Source organism: Heterodontus francisci, chromosome 3 (assembly GCF_036365525.1).
Source record: "Heterodontus francisci isolate sHetFra1 chromosome 3, sHetFra1.hap1, whole genome shotgun sequence".
NCBI lineage: Eukaryota > Metazoa > Chordata > Chondrichthyes > Heterodontiformes > Heterodontidae > Heterodontus > Heterodontus francisci.
The window spans coordinates 141,142,381-141,157,643 of NC_090373.1; the positions used below are offsets into that span (position 1 = coordinate 141,142,381).

General features: G+C 43.7%; 1 protein-coding gene across 2 annotated transcripts in view; it reads left to right on the plus strand.

The window, feature by feature from the left end:
- Window positions 1–15,263, plus strand: part of rngtt (RNA guanylyltransferase and 5'-phosphatase) — a 441,527-nt gene that overhangs the window by 52,600 nt on the left and 373,664 nt on the right. The gene's annotated exons all lie outside the window — the stretch shown is intronic.

Sequence of the window (15,263 nt, forward strand, 5' to 3'; positions counted from 1 at the left end):
CTAATGTGGGGAAGGATAGTGTGTTTATTATTTTTCAAAGTCAAATTGTACCGAATTTGAATTAATTGAGTCCAATTATAACTCTTGCTGTGCCTGTTCACTTGCTGTTTGAGAAATAAAACTGTTTAATATTTTGTTTTGATCTGATCTCTCATTAAAGTGTGAATAGTGCACCTACTGGAAGATTGGAGAAGTACAATTGAGGGCATGTGCGAAGGCCATGCTACCCAGTTTTTATGTCAAGAGAGGTGAATTGTTCTATCCTCTGGATTATGCTATTACATAAGTAGATTTGAGGAGTGTGAGTCTGATGCATAAGGGAGATGGAATCTGCTGATGGGAGTGACCGACCCCACTGAACCACTGGCAGAGCTGAATTTGTAACACTAGAATTAGGTATTCATTTCATCTTATTTAAGATTTGGATCTTTTGAATGCATGTTTTATTTTTTGGTATCCTCCCCCTCAAGTTTCAATGGCCTTTATGAAAAATGAGTTAAAGAAATAATTTTACTCGCTGTTCATTATCAGAAGCGATAGTTGAAGACTAGAAATACATTATAGGAATGGTAACATAGTGGTAATGTCACTGGATTATCAATACAGAGGCCTGGACTAGTGCACCAGAAACATGAGTTCAAATTCCACCATGGCACCTGGCAGGATTTAAATTAAATTACTCTGGAATAAAAAGCTAGTCTTGGTAATGATGACCATGAAACCATTGGATTGTCATGAAAATCCATCTGGTTCACAAATCTGCCGGCCTTATCCAGTCTGGCCGATGTGACCCGAGACCCACAGCCATGTAATTAACTCTTAACTGCCCTCTGAAATGGCCTAGCAAGCCACTCAGTTGTATCAAACCACGACAGAAAAGTTGAAGAAGAATATAACAGGACAGACCACCCAGCATTGACCTAGGCACCAGATATGACAAAGGCATACCCAGCCCAGTCAACCCTGCAAAGTCCTCCTCAGTAACTTATGGAGAATAGTGCCAAAATTGGGAGAACTGTCCCACAGACCAGTCAAGCAACAGCTTGGCGTAGGCAACAGCCTGGCATAGGCAAACTCGCTGAATCATACCTTACAGCCATTGTCCCAGACTCCTCCATCACCATCCCTGGGTATGTTCTTTCCCACAGGCAGAGCAGCCCCATCAGAGGTGGGGGTACAGTGGTATACGGTTGTGAGGGAGTGGCCCCGAGAGTTCTCAACATTGACTCCAGACCTCATGATGTCTCATGGCATCAAGTCAGACATGGGCTAGGAAACTACCTGCTGATTACCACTTACTGCCCTTTCTCCTAAGAACATGGCTGATCTGATTGTGGCCTTAACTCTACTTCCCTGCCTGCCCCCTCCCATAACCCTTGACTCCCTTGTAGATCAAAAATCTGTTGAACTCGGCCTCGAGTATATTCAATGACCCAGCCTCCACTGATCTCTGGGGAAGAGAATTCCAAAGATTAACGACCCTGTGAGAAGAAATTCCTCCTTCATCTTCATCTTAAAAGGGAGACCCCTTATTTTGAAATTGTGCCCCCTGGTTCTAGATTCCCCCATGAGGGGAAACATCCTCTCAGCATCTACTCTGTCAAGCTCCCTCAGAATCTTGGATGTTACTAAACTCCAGTGAGTATAGGTCAACCTGCTCAACCTTTCCTCATGAGACAATCACTTCATCCCAGGAATCAATCTAATGAACCTTCTCTGAACTGCTTCCAATGCAAGTATATCCCTCAAGTAAGGAGACTAAAACTGTACAGAATTTTCTAGGTGTGGTCTCATGAATTCCCTGTACAGATGTCGCAAGACTTCCCTACTTGTATACTCCATTCCCCTTGCAATAAAGGCTAACCTTCCATTTGCCTTCCTAATTATTGCTGTACCTTCATGCTAACTTTTTGTGATTCATGTACCAGGACACCCAGGTCCCTCTGTACCACAGCATTCTGCAGTTTCTCTTAAAGTGGACAACCTCACATTTTCCCACATTATACTCCATCTGCTAAATTTTTACCCACTCACTTAACCTATCCATATCTCTTTGCAGATACTTTATGTCCTCGCAACTTGCTTTCCTACTTATCTTTTTGTCTGCAAGTTTGGCTACAATACACTCAATGCCTTCATCCAAGTCATTAATATAGATTGTAAATAGTTGAGGCCCCAACGCTGATCCCTGTGGCATTCCACTAATTACTGCTTGCCATCCTGAAAATGCCCCATTTATCCCGACTCTTTGTTTCCTGTCAGTTAGCCAAACCTCTATCCATGCTAATACATTACTCCAAATACTATGAGCTCTTAACTTGTGTAGTAACCTTATGTGGCACCTTTTGAATGCTTTTGGAAATCCAAATACACTGCATCTACTGGTTCCCCTTTATCCACCCTGCTTGTTATATCTTCAAAAAACTCTAATAAATTGGTCAAACACTATTTCCCTTTCATAAAACCATGTTAACTCTGCCTGATTGTATTATGATTTTCTAAATGTCCTGCTGCTACTACTTTAATAATGGATTCTAGCATTTTCCCAATGACTGGTGTTAGGCTAACTGGCCTTCGGTATCCTGATTTTTGTGCCCCTCCCCCCAACCCCATCCCTTTCTTGTATAGAGGTGTTACATTTGTGGTTTTCCAATCTACTGGGACCTTTCCAGAATCTAGGGAATTTTGGAAAATTACAACCAGTGCATCCACTATCTCTGTACCCACTTCTAAGACCCTTGTCAGCCTTTAGTCCCATTAGTATTCCCATTATTTTTTCTCTAGTGATAGTGATTGTTTTAAGTTTCTCCCTCCCTTTTGCCTCTTGATTTTCTGCTATTCTTGGGATGCTTTTTGTGTCTTCTACGGTGAAGACAGATACCAAATACTTGTTTAAAGTCTCTGCTATTTCCTTGTTTCCCATTATTAATTTCTTAGCCTCATCCTGTAAGGGACCAACACTTACTTTAGCTACTCTCTTCCTTTTTATATATTTGTCGAAGCTTTTACTGTCTGTTTTTATATTTCTTGCCAGTTTACTCTCGTACTCCAATTTCTCCCTTTATTTTTAGGCATCCTCTGCTAGTTTCTAAAATTTTCCCAACCTTCTGGCCTACCACTAATCTTTGCAGCATTGTATGCCTTTTCTTTCAATTTGATACGACCTTTGATTTCCTTAGTTAGCCCCAGCTGGTGCATCTTTCTCATAGACCTTTCTTTCTCAATGGAATATATCTTTGTTGAGAGTTATGAAATATCTCCTTAAATGTCTGCCACTACTTCTCTACTGTCTTTAGTTTCCAACTTATTTTCCCAGTCCACTTTAGTCAACTCTGTCTTAATACCTTTGTAATTGCCTTTATTTAAATTTAAGATACTCGTTTCAGACCCAAACTTCTCACCCTCAAACTGAATGTGAAATTGTCATGTTATGATCACAGTTGCCGAGAGGATCCTTTACTATGAGGTCATTTATTAATCCTATGTCATTACAAATTACCAGGTCTAAAATAACCAGGTCCCAGGTTGGTTCCAAAAGGAATTGTTCTAAGAAACTGTCCCTAATATGCTCTGTGAACGCATCCTCCATGCTACCTTTGCCAATTTTATTAGTCCAATCCATATGAAGATTAAAATCCCCCACTATTATGGCAGTATCTTTCCTACAAGCTCACATTATTTCTTGATTTATATTCTGTCCTACAGTTACTATTAGGGGGGCCTATAAACTACTCCCATCTGACTTCTTTCCTTTGCTATTTCTTATCTCCACCTAAAGTGATTCTACATCTTGATCTTCTGAGCCAAGATCATTTCTCACTATTGTACTGGTCTCATCCTTTATTAACAAAACCACCCACTTCCTTTCTCTCTCTCCCTATCCTTCCGAAATGCCCAATACCCTTGAATATTTAGCTCCCAGCCTTGGTCACCTTGGAACCACATCTTTGTAATGGCTATCATATCATACCCATTTATTTCTATTTGTGTTAATCATCTTGTTGCAAATGCTGTGTGCATTTAGATAGAACAAAGAACAAAGAAAATTACAGCACAGGAACAGGCCCTTCGGCCCTCCGAGCCTACGCCGATCCAAATCCTCTATCTAAACCTGTCGCCTATTTTCTAAGGGTCTGTATCTCTGTACTTCCTGCCCATTCATGTATCTGTCTAGATACATCTTAAAAGACGCTATCGTGCCCGCGTCTACCACCTCCGCTGGCAAAGCGTTCCATGCACCCACCACACTCTGCGTAAAGAACTTTCCACGCATATCCCCCCTAAACGTTTCCCCTTTCACTTTGAACTCGTGTCCCCCTTGTAATTGAATCCCCCACTCTGGGGAAAAAGCTTCTTGCTATCCACCCTGTCTATACCTCTCATGATTTTGTACACCTCAATCAGGTCCCCCCTCAACCTCCGTCTTTCTAATGAAAATAATCCTAATCTACTCAACCTCTCTTCATAGCTAGCGCCCTTTTAGCTTTAAGAGTCTTTAATTGTCTTTCTAAATTTCCCCTCACCTGAATCCTCCTCCCCATTATTTAATTTAAAGCCGTCTCTATAGCCGTAGTTATATGATTTGCCAGGACACTGGACCCATCGTGGTTCAGGTGAAGGCTGTCCCAGTGGTACAGCTCCCCATTTCCCCAGTACTGGTGCCAGTGTCTCATGAATTGAAACTCATTTCTCCCACACCAATCTTTGAGCCATGCGTTCAGCTGTCTAATCTTATTTACCCTATGCCAGTTTGCTCGTGTCTCAGGTAGTAATTGAAAGATTATTACCTTTGTAGTTCTGCTTCTGATTCAGCCCTTAGCTGCTCATACTCGCTCAGCAAAACCTCTTTCTTCGTCCTACCTATGTCGTTGATACCCACGTGGACCACGATAGCTGGATCGTTCCTCTCCATCCACAAGGAGATGTCCTTAACCTTGGCGCCGGGCAGATAAAACAGCCTTTGAGATTCACGCTCTCGGCTGCAGAGAACAGTATCAATCCCCCTCGCTATACTGTCCCCCTACTACATTCCTTTTTACTCCCCCACCTCAATGGCCTCCTGCACCACAGTGCTGTGATCAGTTTGCTCATCCTCCCTGCAGTCCCTGCTCTCATCCACACAAGCTGCAAGGGCTGAGGCTCCTTCATTGCTACCATCTGGATCTCCATATCTGCCTCACTCATGTTCACACCCTCCTGTCCCTGAGAACAGATCAAATCTGAGTACCTAGCCTAAGGGGTGTGGCTGCCTCCTGGAACAAAGTGTCCAGGTAACTTTCCCCCTCCCTGATGCATCACAGTGTCTGAATCTCAGACTCCAGCTCATCAACTTTGAGCCGAAGTTCCTCAAGCTGCAGATACTTACTGCAGATGTGATTGCAGTGGATCACGCTGGTGTCCATCAGGTCGTACATGCGACAGCTGCTACACATAATCAGCCCTGCCATCTTTATTGTATTTTATTTAACTAGTTTTCAAGTTTAGAAATATCACTGATTTGCAGTTATATAAAGCAGTTTAACTAGTTAAGTTACAAAATTTAATACAATGCTCATCTCTCCCCAGTACCAGTTTAAACTGCTGCCCCAGTTTAGAAAGGGGGGGAAAAACTTTTAAAACTCACTAATCACCTACCTGCTCACCTAATTAATGCCAGTGGGCTTCAGCTCTCCGGTCTCGCAGTCTCTGGCTCCCTCTTGGATCATTACTTGTTTTGTAAAAGACTAGAACTGCACTGTCTCCCTCACTGCACTGAATTCCCACACTTACCAAGTTCCCGAGTTAAGTACTCTCAGCACTCAGTTGAGCAGAGCTTTGTGCTACTTCAACTGATGAATCAGTGCATCTCCATGTTAAACACCACTTGGAAGAAGCACTGAGGGTAGTAAGGGCCCAGAATGTACTCTGGGTGGGGGACTTCAATGACCATCAACAGGAGTGGCTCGGTAGCACCAGTACTGACTGAACTGACTGAGTCCTGAAGGGCATATCTGCCAGACTGGGCCTGCTGCAGGTGGTGAGAAAAGCAACACAGGAGAAATCTAAAATAAAAACAGAAAATGCTGGAAATACTCAGCAGGTCTGGCAGCATCTGTGGAGAGAGAAGCAGAGTTAACAGTTCAGGTCTGTGACCTTTCATCAGAACTGGCAAAGGTTAGAAATGTAATAGGTTTTAAGTAAACGAAGAGGGGGTGGGAGGGGAAGAGAACAAAAGGGGAGGTGTGTGTTTGGGCAGAGGGCAGGAGAGATTGAATGACAAAGATGTCCTGAGGCAAAGGGAGTGCTTATAGTGTGGTGAAAGACACAGCATTAGTCCAGAGAGAGTGTTAATGACAGAATAATACAGCTCGATCCAAAAGCAAAAACATGAAAACAAAATTTAAGGCAGGCACATGGTTAATAAAAAAAGTATAATAAAGGCCGGTCATGCTTTGAAATGATTGAACTCAGTATTGACTCTGGAAGGCTGTAGAGTGCCTAATCGGGAAATGAGGTACTGCTCATCGGGCTTGCTGGAACACTGCAGCAGACCAAGGACAGAAATGTGGGTATGAGAGTAGGGTGCTGAATTGAAATAGCAAGCAACCGGAAGCTTGGGATCATGCTTGCAGACTGAGCGGAGGTGTTCCGTGAAGTGGTAACCTAATCTGCATTTGGTCTCACCAGTGTAGAGGAGACCGCATTGTGAGCAGCAAATACAACATACTAAATTGAAAGAAGTACAAGTAATTCGCTGCTTCACCTGGAAGGAGTATTTGGGGCCTTGCAACCTTCCACAACAGCACTTCTGATATGTCTTCCTTTTTCTTCAAATGAGGATTCCCCTCATTGTGGTTGACAGGGCCATCAGTTGCGTCCAACCCATTTCCTGCACGTCTGCCCTCACCCCTTCCCTTCCCACCCAGAACCACGACAGTGTTCCCCTTGTCCTCACTTTCCACCCCACCAGTCTACACATTTATTTATTTTTTAAATTTTTATTTATTTACATCCAAAGGATCATCCTTTGCCGATGCCACCACCAAACGCATCATCTTCTCCCCTCCCCGTCAGCATTCCGAAGGGATCGTTCCTTCCGTGACGCCCTGGTCCACTCCTCCATTACCCCTTTTACCTCCTCTCTCCTCCCCATCCAAGGCCCCAACCACATCTTCCTTCCCTCTCCATAGATGCTGCCAGACCTGCTGAGTATTTCCAGCATTTTCTGTTTTTATTTCAGATTTCCAGCATCCGCAGTATTTTGCTTTTATTACAGGAGAAATCTACTTGACCTCATCGTCATCAGTCTACCTATTGCAGATGCACCTTTCCATGACAGTATTGGTAGGAGGGACCATTGGACAGTCCTTCGGGAGACAAAGTTCCATCTTCACACTGAGGATGCCGTCCATTGTGTTGTGTGGCACTACCACCATGCTAAATGGGATAGATTCAGATCAGATCTTGCAGCTTAAAACTGAGCATCCATAAGGCACTGTGGGTCATCAGCAGCAGCAGAATTGTATTCCACCATAATTTGTGACCTCACGGTTCAGCATCGGAATTCTACCATTACCATCAAGCCAGGGGATCAACCCTGGTTCAGTGAGGAGTGCAGGAGATCATGACAGGAACAGCACCAGGCATAACTTAAAAATGATGCTCCACCCTAGTGAAGTTGTAACACAGGACTGCAAACATGCTAAACAGCAGAAGCAGCATGCTATAGAAAGAGCTAGGTGATCCCACAACCAACAGACCAGATCAAAATTCGGTGGTCCTGCTGCATCCAGTTGTGAATGGTGATGGACAATTGAATAATTAGTGGGAGGAGAAGGTTGAATGAACATCCCCAACCTCAATGATGGTGGAGCCCAGCACGTCAGTGCAAAAGACAATGCTGAAGCATTTGCAACCACCTTCAGTCAGAATTGCAGAGTGGATGATCCATCTCGGCCTGCTTCTGAGGTCCCCATCATCACAGATGCCAGTCTTCAGAATATTTGATTCACTCCATGTGATCTCAAGAAATGGCTGAGCGCACCAGATGCAGCAAATGCTATGGGCCCTGGCAACATATAGTGCTGAAGACTTATGTTCTAGAACTGGCCGTGCCCCTAGCCAAGCTAATCCAGTACAGCTCAACACTGGCATCTACCCAGCAATATGGAAAATTGCCCAGGTATGTCCTGTGCACAACATGCAGGACAAATCAAATCCGGCCAATTACAGCCCCATCAGCCCACTCTCAATCATGAACGAAATGATGGAAGGTGCTATCAAGCGGCACCTACTCAGCAATAACCTGCTCACCGATTCTCAGTTTGGGTTCCACCAGGACCACTCAGCTCCAGACTTCATTGCATCCTTGGTCCAAACATGAACAAAAGAGCTGAATACAGGAGGTGAGAGTGGCCTTCCTTGCCATCAAGGCAGCATTTGACTAAGTGTGGCATTAAGAAGTCCTAGGAAAATTGAAGACAGTGGGTATCGGGGGGCACTGGTTGCAGCCATAGTTCGCACAAAAGAAGATGGTTGTGGTTGTTGGAGCCCAATTATCTCAGTCCTAGGACTTCACTGCAGGAGTTCCTCAGGGTAGTGTCCCAGGCACAACCATCTTCAGCTGCTTCATCAGTGGCATTCCCTTCATCATAAGGTCAGAAATCGGGATGATTGCACAGAGTTCGGTCCATTTGTAACTTCTCAGATACTGAAACAATCCGTGCTGGCATGTAGCAAGAGCTGGACAACATTCAGGCTTGGTCAGGCAATGACCATCTCCAACAAGAGAGAAGCTAACTGTCTCCCCATGACAATCCAATGGCATTACAGTTGCTGAATTCCCCACTATCACAAATCCTGAGGGTTACCATTGACCACAAGCTTAACTGGACCAGTCACAGAAATGCTGTGGCTACAAGAGCACGTCAGAGGTTGGGAATTCTGTGATGAGTATCTTATCTCTGGACTCCCCAGTGCCTGACCACCATCTGCAAGGCACAAGTCAGGAGTGTGATGGAATGCGCTCCACTTTCCTGAGTGAGTGCAACTTCAACAACAACCCTCAACACTGAAGAGGCTCAACACCATCCAGGGCAAGCAACCCGCTTGATTGGCACCCCATCCACCACCTTAGCATTTGCTCCCTCTACCACATGCGCACTGTGGCTGCAGGATGCATTGCAACAACTCACCAAGACTCCTTCGACAGCACTTTCCAAACCCATGATCTCTACCAACCAGAAGGACAAGGGCAGCAGGTACGTTTGAACACTGCCACCTGCAGGTTCCCCTCCAAGTCCCACACAATCCTGACTTGGAAATATTCCTTCTCTGTGGCTGGGTCAAAATCCTGGCAATCCTTCCTAACTGCACTGTGGATGTACCTACACCACATGTACTGCAGCGGTTCAAGAAGGCGGCTGAACACCAGCTTCTCGAGGGCAGTTAGGAATGGGTAATAAATGCTGGCCTTGCCAATGATGCCCACATCCCATGAATGCATACTGTACCACGAGTTGCTCGTATTCTTGTTCTTTCTCTCCCACATTATATTTTTTTTATCAAGCCAACTCTCCTGAAAAGTCATTTTGCAGTATGAGGAACAACCTGGTCAAAACCAATATCCATGCATGTACTTTCTTCACACCTACTTTCTTCACCTGGACCTATCATAGCACAGATTGTGACTCCGACCACTCTTTTGGCAGCAGTTAAGGTGCACTCCTGAAAGTTCCACAGCTCCCAACATGACAGCCCACCACACATCAACATCCCTTGCATAAACAATGATGCCAAATACCAGCACTTTGCACTATTGCTAGAACGCTTACATCCACCAAAGCCCTAACGGGAAGTACTGATGCTGACATCGATTAAGCTTGGAAGTCACTAAGCTCAATCATCTATGAAGCAGCAGAAGCATCATTTGGTAAAGATGGAACCCACAACAAGGGCTGGTATGAGACCTCCTCAGCTGAGATGATCTATGTCATTAAAAACAAAGCCTTCGTGATGCACAACATACACCCAACAGCTAAGACACTGTGTGACCTGAAAGTAACCAAGACAGCTGTGCAAAGGAGAGGGAGATAGTGCGCAAGCACTGGATCAACTTATGTCAAGAAATCCAAACTGCATGTGACAAAGGAAATTACGAGCTATGTATGAAAGGATCAAGAGGGCGCTTGGCCCAGCTGTCACCAAGGTTGCACCCCTGAAGTTGGCAGATGGTGAAGTACTCACCTACAGAAGTAAACAGATGTTCTGCTGGGCTGAACAGTACTGTCAGCTGTACTCCTGTGAGGCGAACATCTCCCAGTCTGTGCTTGATGCTCTCCTGCAACTTCCTGTCATGGTTGACTTGGATGAAGAACCCTCATTACTGGAGCTTGAGAAGGCCATAGATGGCCGAGCAAACAGAAGGTCACCTGGCAAGGACGGAATCCAAGCTGAACTGCTCAAGCGTGGCAAGTCCTATCTATTGCCAGACCTATATGACCTCCTACTCTGCTGGAAAGTAGGCTGTGTTCCACAGGAGATACGTGATGCTAAAATCATCACACTGTACAAAAGCAAAGGCGACAGAGGAGACTACTGCAACTACAGGGGCATCTCACTCCTCAGCGTCACGGGCCTTTGCTCGGGTCATACTTAATAAAACTCCACTTACTTGCAGAATGTGTGTACCTGGAAGCACAGTGTGGTTTCAGTGCCAGCAAATCTATAACGGATATGATCTTCTCCATACGCCAGCCACATGAGAAGTATAGGGAACCTCTTTACCTTACTTTCGTAGATCTCACTAAGGCATTCGACACTGTCAGCAGAGCAGGGCTCTACAAGGTTTTGGGAAAAGTTGTCTGTCCACTGAAGTACCTCGGTCTCATCCGCTTCTTTGATGACAACATGCACTGCACTTACAGTTTGATGGCTCCATTTCCGACAGTTTCGGAGTGAAGAATGGAGTGAAATAGGGTTGTGCACTAGCCTCCACTCTGTTTGGCATCATCTTCAGGCTCCTGACCTTCGCCTTCCCTGCAGATATGGAAGGAGTCTATTTGCACACTAGGTCAGATGGCAAGCTCTACAATCTATCGAGGCTGAAAGCGAAGGCAAAAACACATCACGTTCTGATCAGAGAACTCCTCTATGCTGATGATGCTGCGCTAGTTGCTCACACGGAAACTCAGCTACGAAGATTCATGGAGTGTCTCTGCCATGCCTGTAATTTTTTCTCTTTGACTGTAAGCTTCACGAAAACAATGGTCATAGGACAAGGTGTTGCATCTCCACCCCTGATCACGCTAACTAACATCCCACTAGAAGTGGTTAGCAAATTCTACTACCTTGGGTCCATGGTGACGGACAATCTGTCCCTTGATGCAGAGCTCGATACACGCATAGGGAAAGCAGCTACCACCTTTGGCCGACTTGCAAAACGTGCATGGGATAACACCAAATTGATCGTTCGGACCAAGCTGATGGTTTATAAGGCCTATGTTCTCAGCTGTATGGCTGTGAAACATGGGGGACTTGCAGCTACTGTGAAAAGAAGGTCAATAATTTCCACCTTCAATGTCTGCAGCACATTAGGGGTATATCCTGGCAGGCCAAAATCTCAAATGCGGCAGTCCTCAAAGGCAGAGCTCCCAGGTGTGTTGGCATTGATCAAATTGGTGGATCGGATACGTTCACAGGCTGGAAGACAGCCGCATACACAAGGACCTTCTGTATGGATACGTAGCCATGGTCAGACGACCAGTGGGATACCAAAAATTCTGCTTCAAGGATGCTTGCAAGCGTGGCATGAAGGCCCTAAATGTTGACTGTTGCACCTGGGAGTCACAGGTTGGTGAAAGAGGGGAAATGGTGATGCATCCTGTGCACATGTGTGCATGACCACGATGACCAGTTGCTACAGCAGTTTGGCAACAGGCGCCATCAAAAACAACAACTCACAGCGTCACTTGGCAGCTTCACATGCAGCGGTTGTGGCAGAACCTGCCTCTCAAGGATTGGCCTCCACAGCCATCAGCAAAGATGCAAGAAGAGAAGACACCCCACCTAAATGGAATGTTTGCTGCGTATCCATTATCTTTCATAGATGAAAGGATGCCAACCACAACTTTCCAACTGGATGGTGATCAAAAATGGGAGCCTTGATTTATATTTTTCCTTCCCGGACCCATTCCTTTTCCAAAGTAGTGTGTACTAAAAATGTTTTGTTTCATGATGCAGTAATGTCCAGGCATCCCCACATGATTCATCCTTTTGCATGGCTTTAGAAGCCTTTTGCTTTCCCCTATGCTATTGTTTTGTTTTTGCCTTCCTGATATGTAATAAAGGATTATATCCAGATGCAGCAAGATTGATGGCGATGGTTGAGTGGGAATGTGGAGTATACTTGGCTGAAGAAAAATGAAAACTGTATCAAGGGTCGGTAATCTCTCAGACTAGGAAGAAGGAGGACCTTGCAAGGAAATAGAGATGTATATTACTATGACAGACAACAATTTTTACAACTGTCTAACACTTTCCAGCTGTGTGATCGATAACATCAATAGAAATCTGTTAGAAAAACATCTTATCTGTTGCCATAGAAACAGTAGAATTTCCATTCACTATCCCTGAATGTGTTTTATGTATTTTGTATTATGTATAAAAGTGCATTTTAGGGAATTATCATAACATGTATATTCACAAATTTATGAAACAGTTTCATAAATTGTATATGTGAATGTATATTATATGTTCTCCTGTGGTGTTGCACACACCAAGTCAAGACCATGTGCAGTATTCAGTTCAAGCAAGGTTAGAGGAGAGAATAACTATCAACTACCTTTCTCCCTTGCTGTCTCCCTGCCTTTTTCCCACGTGGTCCCCCTCTCCTCCTTGCCTTCCCCTTCCCTCTTGTTGCCTTCCATTTTTCTCTCTTGCTGCTATCCCTCCATCCTAGCTGCCATACTCCCTTCCTTCTTGCTGCCTTTCTCTTCTCTTTCTCGCTACCTTGCCCCACCCCTTGCTGCCTTACCCCTCTCTGTGTCTCTATTGGAGCCCACCCCCTGCCCTTGGATTATTCCCTCCCCTCCATTCACTCGACCATCCACTCCACAATTATACCATATTGTGGTATACCACTTCCCCGACCATCCACTCCACAATTATTTAAGAACTATATAATGGTTTTTCATGTCTGTTGTAAATTATCTGTTTTGCATATCAGTGGTATCTATTCATTTTTGAGGGCGGGGGTGGGGGGTGGTTTCTTAATTTTTTTTTTGTTCGTTAAATTTAAACTGCCTCAAATTAAGGAGGAAAAGCAAATAAATCTGAGCTTGGATTTTTTTTCCCTCAATGTGAGTGTCTTCTCAGCACAATGGTGATGCTGGAGGGGAGTTAATCTCAACTTGTTGCAGTGGAAACTTTTTTATTGCCTTTTTAAGTGTCTTGTTATTTACTGAAGAATGCAAATGTCTGTCAATAGTCATGGTTTTAATACCAGTGTTGTGCTTGTATTTGCAGATGACTAGCTGGACTTAATACAAAATATTAATTATTAGCTGTGCAATCAGTTGTTAATAGACAAGTTATACCATATATGGATTATCAGTGACATGCCAAAAAATAACATTTAATACCACATTAGAGATGAATTATGTTTTAGGCGTAACTATATTTGACTTGCGGTAGAATCTAGTGTGTATCTCCTTTCTCGAAAACTCTTATTTCTTCCCAAAAAGTGACTATTTCAAACTATTGCCACCTTTATTCCTGTTTATGATTGGTTAAACTTAATGAGATTGGTATGGCTTGTGGTAGGTTTTAATGAGTGTAACTTCACTGAATGCTCAGTAAATATCTTCACATAGAAAATAATGTCACTTGAACATTTTCCTGTTGTTACAAGTGTTTTGTTTTTATATTGAAAGCCTAGAATTTTGTGTGTTTTTAAAAACTGAGGAAAGGATTTTTCTCTGTGGACGTTGATTGCTGAAACTTGGGTTTGAACTGAGTGAAATACACAGATTGCAAGGCAACTGTTTCCAAACAACTTAGCGGGGGAATGACAGGTCAAGAGTTATGACTGTCATGTGACTGGATTGTAGAAGTTAGTTTCACTTTTGGATTGTGAAAAGACCAGTGAGTTGGACAAGGAGTAGGCAGTTTGAAATCTGGCTGTGACCTGCTTGGAGACTGGAGAAAAAGACCTCTCTCTCTAAAGGAAGACTTGCATCTCTTGAAAAGAAATCCTGTATTTGAAATGTGACTGTGATCTGCCTGGAGAGAGAAAAAAGACCCAGGAATAAAGAGTTCCTTCTCTCTGTAGAGGAAGACCTCCTTTCAGAGAAGAAACCCCTTTATGTCAGAAGTAGCAGATTTCTGTTGCATCCAGTCTTTGAAGAATCCCTGCCTTAAGAGTGGTTCCTGTTGCCTCCTGTTTTTTGGGAGATCCTGAAATCTCAAGAAAGCTTCTATTGCTAGACTGCTGCTTCAAAACCCAAGCAGACCTGTTACTACACCCGTTGCTAAAAGACCTGTGTGACGCCTGATGCCGACAAATTGCCCTGAACACCTACCCATCACAGACTGTTCATCAACCTCGCCTGGAGAGACTTCGAGTGGCATCTGACTATTTGACTCTGGGACACCTCACTGTACCAAAAACATCCTACCAGAACGTGATTAACTCAATCATTTTATTTTTTTCCTTTTTATTCCCAAGAAACAGCTGTAAACGAAAAATCCTTTTCCTTGGTTAACCCTTTTTTTGTATGTATGTGTGCGCGAGGGCTAAGGAAATAAGGAATTTTTCATATATATATATATATATATATATATATATAGATTTATCTCATTAATAGTTGATACTTACTATTTCTTTTCTAATAAATAGTTAATGTTGTTTAAAGAAACCTGATTTGGTTGTTTATTCTGGGGGCAAATAGTGTGTCCAATTTAGCTATTCTTTGGTAGGTGAAAAACTTTCTTAGTATGCTGTGACTCTGGAATAGTGGGACTGAATTAACAGTGTATTACTCAGCCTTGGTCATAATGCTGTAAAATGTCATTTCTGACTGCATTGTATGAAAGCTCATGCATTTATTTGTCAATTACTCTGTACAGAAAATTGCTATATTTTGATTATTCACTGGCTTTTCCCCATCTCGCTGAAGTGTAGTTCCGTGGGCCGTGGTTACCCTCCATTATCTCACCCTAGTGACCATTCTTCATGTATTTCGTCTTGGCAGTGAGTGTTAGCAGGCTTTGAGATTGTGGGCATC